Genomic DNA, 9,565 nt, shown 5'->3' on the forward strand with positions numbered 1-9,565 from the left:
ACCCACATTAGAAGAATTTTCCAGGTTGCTTGGGATACCTATCCTTGATCAAACACCTTTCAGTGGTTTAGAAAAGATTCTGAGGTCTGAAGAGGTTGCCGCGGCTTTACACATGACAAAGTCCGACATTGAAACTAATTGGGTAACAATAAGTGAAGTTAAGGGTTTACTTGCCAAATTTCTGATAAATAAGGCCCGAGAATTCCTAAAAGCTATGAGTGTCCATGCTTTCGAAGATGTTCTAGCATTACTAATCTATGGTTTGGTGTTATTTCCTAATCCGGATCAATTCATAGACATGAATGCTGTTAAGATATTTCTCACTCATAACCCTATGCCCACCTTGCTTGGAGACATTTTGCATTCCCTTCACACTCGTACTATGAAAAGACAAGGGACTCTCATGTGCTGCGTACCTTTATTATCTAGGTGGTTTATTTCGCACCTTCCTCAATCAGTCTTGAAGGATGAGCAAAATTTGAAATGGTCTCAAAGGATAATGTCGCTCTCCCATTCAGACATCCATTGGTGTCCCCAACCCAAAGAAAATGTTATCATCATTGACCGTTGTGGAGAATTCTCTAACGTACCACTCCTAGGGATAAGAGGAGGTATTACTTATAATCCTGCTTTAGCCCTACGTCAGTTTGGTTATGCTCGAAGAGATGGTCCACATGAAATAATTATCCAAGGCACTGTGTTTGACTATGACAACGACTCTCAAGGTCTCCGTCAAAGGTTTGTACGAGCTTGGGGCATGGTGAAAAGAAGTACTTTAGGACAGAAAAACTCTATTCCTATGGAACCTTATCTCAGATGGGTACGCGCCAGAGCTCGTGAGCTTCTCATGCCATATCTTACAATCGGACCTCTGATTGTTGAACCAAAAGTTGAAGGAGGTAACCCTCAGATCATTCCTTATCCAGATATGCCTACCAATGTTGAAGAATTGAAGAAATCTTGGATCCAGTTGAGAGAGGAAAGGGATACTTTTGAAGCTCAGTTCTGTGCTGAAAGGAAGAAAGTATTAGAGCTCACCAGCCAGCTTAATGAGGAACGAAGTCTCAATACATATCTCCGCCCAAAAAGAAGCCGTCCCTGGGAGACTTGAGCTTTCACTTTTTTCTTGTAATGAACATTGATTAAAGAAATTATTAATAAAAGTTTCCCTTTTTGGTGGTTTACGCAAAGTTAAATTCCAAAAGTCCTTGAAAACATTTCATACATTGCATAGCATAACATAACATTGCATAACAGGTACTCTAAAGGATCAACGTTCTCACGGTTTTCCTCTCAAACAGAAAAATGGCCCTCGAACAAACTGTCAAGGATCTCCAGGCTCAGAATGCTCAATTCCAAGAGATGATCTTGAACTTATCCAAGGGGCAGGAGGAACTGAAGACTCTGTTGCTCGAGAAGAAGAAAGACAAGAAATCTGTGAGTTGCATTAACCCGGGAAGAAGGCTTAAAGGACAGGCTCCAGGAGTCAAGATTGGAATTCCGAAGGATAAAGAAGATGAGACAAAAAATGATTCGGAAGATGAGAATGCTGATCCCTTCAACCCTGAGGGTGACTATGAAAATTATGAAAATGAACAGTACTCTCCGAAAGATGATAAGTATAAGTTACTGGAAGAACGTATGCTAGCTATGGAGGGTCAGAAGGCGCCCGATCTGGATTTCGAAAGCTTAGGTCTGGTCTCTGATGTGGTCATTCCTCGCAAATTCAAGGTCCCCGCTTTCACTAAGTATGATGGTGCGTCTTGTCCTCAGATGCATCTGAGAGCTTATGTGAGAAAGATCCAGCCGTATACCACTGATAGGAAGCTATGGATCCATTTCTTCCAAGAGAGTCTGTCTGGCACATAGTTGGAGTGGTATTATCAACTCGAGAGCTCTAACATCCGCACCTGGACTGATTTAGCGACAACTTTCTACAAGCACTACCAGTATAATTCTGAATTAGCGCCTACTCAGCTACAGCTACAGAATATGACTATGGGCTCTAAAGAAAGCTTCAAAGAATATGCTCAAAAATGGAGAGACTTGGCTGGCAGAGTCAAACCCCCTATGACTGATCGAGAATTAGTGGACATGTTCATGGGTACACTGACTGGCCCATTCTACAGCCATCTATTGGGAAGTTCCTCATCGGGTTTCACTGAACTTATATTGACGGGTGAACATGTTGAAAGCGGCATTCGAAGTGGAAAGATACAAGAGGCTACCTCTGCAAGCACCAAAAAGTCATATAAGGGGAAGAATGAATCAAATGTTGTGTACGGTCAAAGGGGTCATAACAAGAAAAATCGTGACCATACTGTTGGAGCAGTTACGATTGCAGCACCGCCATCTCAAAACTTCCAACACAGATAAGACAGGCCAAGAAGGCAGTTTACCAAGATCAATATGACTTTAGCACAAGCACTGCAGGGTATGCTAAAAGCAAATTTAATTACCCTCAGAGATCCTCCTGCAAATCCCAACACTACTTCTCCGCGTTATAATCCCAATGCCAGGTGTGCATATTGTAACACTACTTCTCCGCGTTATAAATCAGAGTAGATATGCAATTTAAGGGTGTCACACTTGACACTTCACACCATTCACCAAAATAGTTTGTCATGCTCATTTATTAATCAAAATAAAACATTGCACAATTCGCAGCGGATATGCAAACCATGTAACACATTACATGTAAAGTTGTTCAACAACCAAAATGAAAACAAAGTAAAACATCCCATCCCGATGTTACATCTACCAGAGCATGACCCACTAAGGAACTACACTAGACTCCAAGCACTAGCTTCTACTCAATCACTGCTCGTTACCTGAAACATAGTTGTAAGGGTGAGTTCCTCAATCGATATAATAAGCATTATAAAATATCATGTAATGCTAAGTAAATTAACACATTTCATCACCCTAATCATATCACACATTCAACAACGACAACATCAACTCATAATCATACTCAACATAACACAACTCAAAACACACGTATAATATTGGAATACATCCATTCATATTATACGCCATACATACATTATGCAATGAGACTCCATGCATGCGGTACCGACTATTCGTGAACACATAGTTCAACCTCACCGATCAAACCCAGATACGGCTACCAAGCTCACTAGTCCCACTCATTTGAGACCTAGTGACTCACTCACTAATTCCTCACCATGGGAATTAGCTACCACCCCAAGGGCTATGCTATGCACGCTAAATCACCTAGCATGCAAACATCAACAACAATCCACAATAACTCACTCACTAATTCCTCACCATGGGAATTAGCTACCACCATAAAGGCCATACTATGCACGCTAAATCACCTAGCATGCAACCATCAACAACAATCCACAATGGACATATGCTCACACTTTAAGCCATAAACAGTCCATTCACAATTGCATACATAATAGATATATTCACAGCATTATGCATACCATCATACATTATCAGCATATTCATCACAGAATCATATTCATATCATGCCAAATAATAAATCACAGTATTAGCACACTCTACTAATACCTATACTGCTCAAAACAACGGGAAATGATCCCTGCTATATCATACACCAATATAGGCCAAACGTCAAATATGTACACAATATTTGAATATCAATTTTCCACTTTCCAAACAGTGTTAACCGGTTAACGCCCTGGGTTAACCGGTTAACGCAACACAGAACACGCTTCCTGGCACATTTTAACAGTGTTAACCGGTTAACGCCCTGGGTTAACCGGTTAACGCAAGACAGACAACAATTTCTCATAATTCATAACAGTGTTAACCGGTTAACACCCTGGGTTAACCGGTTAACGCAAGACAGAAAGCTGTTCCTGTGCTAACACGAACAGAATGCAGAATCCCCCGCATTTTTCGCCGTCGGAGGACTTCCGGACCTCCGATTTCGATTCCGTAAAAAGCTACACGTCCAGAATTTTACAACTCATCCACATATAGATTCAATTACAGTTTTTAACATAACTTATTCATCACCATTTACAACATTCCTCATCCCAATTAGGGTCAATTCAATGGCTTATTACTACCCATTACATGTTAACCCATAATACCCATTAAACGACGATAAACCCCCCTTACCTGAGTTAATCCGACAAATCCTTTAGCTTCAAGCTTTTCCTTTCTTCAACCCTTGTTCTCTTGCTCTTCCTCTTTGCCCTTTTCTCACTTTCTGTCGCTTCTCTGGTTTTCACGTGAAAAACCCTTTTTACCAAATGGAACTCTTTATATATATATATTCCAACTTTATTATTCCAATAATAATAATCCAATAATATTCCAATTATTTAATTAAATTAATAAATATATTATTAACTTAAATTAAATAATTATCATATTTTATCGGGGTGTTACAACTCTCCCCCACTAAAAGAGTTTTCGTCCTCGAAAACATACCTCAAGCGAATAACTCTGGATAAGACTCCTTCATCTGACTCTCAAGTTCCCAAGTCACATTGCCACCTGCTGGTCCTCCCCAAGCTACCTTTACCAAAGCAATCTCTTTACCCCGCAACTGCTTCAACTCTCGATCCTCGATCCTCATAGGTGATGTTTCAACAGTCAGGTTATCTCTCACCTGTACATCATCTACTTGGACCACATGCGACGGATCAGGAATGTACCTCCTCAACTGAGACACATGAAAAACCTCATGCAAATTCGCAAGTGACGGCGGTAAAGCGATACGATAGGCTACCTCCCCTATCCTCTCCAAAATCTGATAAGGACCAATAAATCGAGGTGTCAACTTCTTCGACTTCAAAGCTCGACCAACCCCAGTTATCGGAGTAACACGAAGAAACACATGATCTCCCTCTTGAAACTCAAGTGACTTCCTCCTCTTGTCGTGATAACTCTTCTGACGACTCTGAGCAATCCTCATCTTCTCCTGAATCATCTTAATCTTTTCCGCAGTTTGTTGAACAATCTCCGGTCCAACCACAGCACTCTCACCGGACTCATACCCAACATAAAGGTGTCCGACATCTCCTACCATACAAAGCTTCAAACGGTGTCATACCAATGCTCGAATGAAAACTATTGTTGTAGGTAAACTCAATCAAAGGTAAATAGCAATCCCAAGCACCTCCCTTTTCCAAAACACAAGCCCTCAAAAGATCCTCCAGCGACTGAATCGTCCTCTCAGTCTGACCATCAGTCTGCGGATGATATGCAGAACTCAATCTCAGCTTAGTTCCCAAAGCCCTCTGCAAACCTTCCCAGAACTTCGATGTGAATCTAGGATCTCTGTCCGAAACAATACTCGACGGAATACCATGCAAACTTACAATTTTCTCAATATACAACTCAGCTAATCTCTCTAACGGATAATCCATTCTGATCGGAATGAAATGAGCCGATTTTGTCAATCTGTCAACAATCACCCAAATAGCTTCAAAATTCTTAATTGTCCTCGGTAAACCAGAAACAAAATCCATACTGATACTATCCCACTTCCACTCTGGAATAGCCAACGGTTGCATTAGCCCAGACGGCTTCTGATGCTCAATCTTTGACTTCTGACAAGTCAAACAAGAATAAACAAAACTCGTAATTTCTCTTTTCATTCCCGGCCACCAAAATAACTTTTTCAAATCATGATACATCTTCGTAGCCCCAGGATGAATACTCAGGCCACTATGATGTCCTTCCTCAAGAATACTCTTCTTAAGTTCGGTAACATCCGGAATACACATCCGATTACCAAATTTCAAAACACCATTCTCATCAACTCTGAATTCACCACCTTGACCTTGATTCACTAGAGTCAACTTATCAACCAAAAGCACATCGGATTTCTGACCCTCTCTAATCTCATCCAGAATACCACTCGTTAACTTCAACATTCCCAATTTAACACTATTGTGAGTACTCTCACACACCAAACTCAAGTCTCTAAACTGCTCAATTAAATCCAATTCCTTAACCATTAACATAGACATATGCAATGATTTCCGACTCAATGCATCAGCCACTACGTTTGCTTTACTCGGATGGTAATTCAAACCAAAGTCATAATCCTTCAGAAACTCTAACCATCTCCTCTGTCTCATATTCAGCTCTTTCTGATCAAACAAATACTTTAAACTTTTATGGTCACTGAAAACCTCAAATCTTGACCCGTACAAGTAATGCCTCCATAACTTCAGAACAAATACCACATCTGCCAACTCTAAATCGTGTGTCGGATAGTTCCTCTCATGAACCTTCAGTTGTCTCGAAGCATAAGCTACAACCTGCTTATTCTGCATCAAAACACCACCCAAACCCAACAATGAAGCATCACAGTAAATCTCAAATGGTTCCGATGGACTTGGTAATATCAGAATAGGAGCAGTAGTTAACCTTCTCTTTAACTCTTGGAAACCTTCTTCACATTTTGAGTCCCAAACAAACGCTTGCCCCTTTCTAGTCAACATCGTCAACGGTAACGCCAACTTAGAAAATCCCTCAATGAATTTCCTATAATAACCTGCAAGTCCAAGAAAACTCCTTATCTCAGAAACTGACTTCGGAGCTTCCCACTCAGATACCGCTTCTATCTTAGAAGGATCAACAGCAATACCACCTCTTGAAACCACATGACCAAGAAAACTAACCTCTTCTAACCAAAATTCACACTTGGACAGTTTAGCAAATAACTTCTTTTCTCGTAGAACTCCTAAAACCACTCTCAAATGTTCAGCATGCTCTTCTTCAGATTTCGAATACACCAAAATATCGTCAATAAACACCACAACAAACTTGTCTAGGTACGGATGGAAAATCCTATTCATATACTCCATAAATACCCCAGGCGCATTAGTCACACCAAAAGGCATTACAGAATACTCATAATGCCCATACCTTGTTCTGAAAGCAGTCTTCTGAATATCCTCAGTTTTCACACGTATCTGATGATACCCCGATCTCAAATCTATTTTGCTGAACACACTCGCACCAACCAACTGATCCATCAAATCATCAATCCTCGGCAAAGGATACCGATTCTTGATCGTCACTTTATTCAGTTGCCTGTAGTCCACACACAACCTCATAGTACCTTCTTTCTTCTTAACCAATAACACTGGTGCACCCCACGGTGACACACTCGGACGAATAAATTTCTTATCCAACAGATCTTCCAACTGACTCTTCAATTCAGTTAACTCAACAGCAGACATACGGTACAGAGCCATCGACATCGGCCTAGTACCAGGTACCAAATCAATCGAGAACTCAACTTCACGCTCTGGCGGTAATTCATTCACTTCTTCAGGAAACACATCAGGAAAATCACACACCACGGCTAGATCGCAAATCACCAGTTTATCTTTAGCCTCCAAAGTCGCTAACAGCATAAACAACTCTGCCCCATCTGCTACTGCCTCATTCACCTGCCTTGCTGATAGAAACAAACTCTTTCCTTTCTCAATCTCAGGAAATATCACAGTCTTATCAAAACAGTTGATATAAACTCGGTTAAACACCAACCAGTTCATACCCAGGATAACATCAATCTGCACTAGTGGAAGACACACGAGGTCCATCCCAAAGTTTCTACCAAAAATACTCAAAGGACAATTTAAACAAACTGAAGTAGTAGTCACTGAACCCTTCGCAGGAGTATCAATCACCATACCCCCATGCATCTCAGATATCTCTAATTTAAGTTTCACAGCACAATCCAAAGATATAAAGGAATGAGTAGCACCTGTGTCAATAATAGCTACAAGAGGAAAGCCATTAATATAACACGTACCTCGGATCAAACGATCATCTGCAGAAGTCTCAGAACCCGATAAAGCAAAGACCTTGCCTCCCGACTGGTTCTCTTTCTTCGGCTTAGGACACTGTGGACTGATATGACCCACCTCTCCACAGTTGAAATAAGTCATAGTCTTCAACCGGCACTCCGCAGCCAAGTGACCACCTTTTCCACACTTGAAACACTTCTTCTCAGCACTGGTACACTCATGGAAACGATGTCCAGCCTGACCATATCTGTAACACTTAGCAGGGGCACTGGAGTCTCCCCCACTAGGTCTCCTCATCCCACTTTGTCTCTGGAAACCTTTGCCAGCTGCATACGGTTTCCCACGATCATTCTGATTCTTGCCTTTCCTATCAACCCTCTGCTGATAGCTCTCCGTTCTGGCCTTGGTATCCTGTTCAAAAATCCTGCAACAGTCAACCAAGTCAGAAAACACTCTGATCCGCTGATACCCAATAGCCTGCTTGATCTCGGGACGTAACCCGTTCTCAAACTTCACACATTTTGAAAATTCCCCAGTAGCCTCATCATAGGGAGTGTAATACTTTGACAGCTCTGTGAACTTAGCAGCATACTCAGTAACAGACCGGTTGCTGATAACACGAAATTATATCACATTTTAAGACTTAATTCAATTAGATTATATTATCATTCACTTTAGTTTATCTCATTTTATCAGATATTATGCAGTATTTCCTTGCTATTTATGTCAGGTATCCATTTTGAAGCAAAAGTGAAAAAGGGAAGAAAAGGAGGTGTAGAAAGGAGTAAAAAGGAAACAAATATCAAAGACCAAGCCCAGCCTAAAGAAAGCGCACGTTGTGCCTGTGACGGGCGTCACAAGGGTTGTGACGAGCGTCACACTAAAAGCACCCCTGTGACGAGCGTCACACATGGTGTGACGAGCGTCACACCATTCCACTAGCTTTTTGGCGCAAGTCACGCCCTCAGAAGAATTGAAGAGACGTTGAGAGAGTTCGTGTCCTATGCCCACGCCGTGTATTTAGCCATGCTGAAGACTCGTGGGAAACAAAAAGCAGTTAGAAGCACTACTATAAATAGCTACATTAGAAACCTAAAAGGGTTCCGCTTCCTCTCCCTCTTTTGCCGTCTACTCTGCCGAAGCTTTTCAAACCTTCTGTTTTAGCTTTTACTTATTTTTCTTTTCCAGCATTGTTTATTTTATTTATTTCTTTTGCAAGCTTTACATTCTTTTTCCCTTGCAAATTTACCTTTCCCGTTTTAGCTTTTAGATATTTTTCGCATAATAGTTTCTACACCGGAAACTATTGTGCAACTTTATACGGATTTAACCTTACGTTATATTCCAGTTTTATTTCCTTGATTTAATTTACTGTTTAATTGAAGAATCCAAGAACAAATCCTACCGGCTTGTGGTGGAGTGTTCAAGACTATTGTATTACGCATTCAGGTTCTTTAATCATTATTTAATATTTTGTTTTATTATTTATCTATATTATCTGCCTGGAATGAGTCTGTTTATGCATGATATAAATTCTTATTTATTTAGCATGTCTGGCTAATTCGCCTAGATATCGGTATGTAAAGTAAGCAGAATAAGGGATCAAGACTGAGTCGGTCTATCTAAACTTAAAATCAAAATCAATCTTTTTACGGTCTCAACTTACAGGTTTAATAACAAGATTTTTTACAAAAGTAAAAGACATAAAGAAGTTAAAATCAATAGAGCGAGAGTTTGAGGTTTTAACTGGACAGTGTAAGTTAGGCATTAATTCTAGATCAGGGCGAGAG

Source organism: Lathyrus oleraceus, chromosome 6 (assembly GCF_024323335.1).
Source record: "Lathyrus oleraceus cultivar Zhongwan6 chromosome 6, CAAS_Psat_ZW6_1.0, whole genome shotgun sequence".
NCBI classification, from domain to species: domain Eukaryota; kingdom Viridiplantae; phylum Streptophyta; class Magnoliopsida; order Fabales; family Fabaceae; genus Lathyrus; species Lathyrus oleraceus.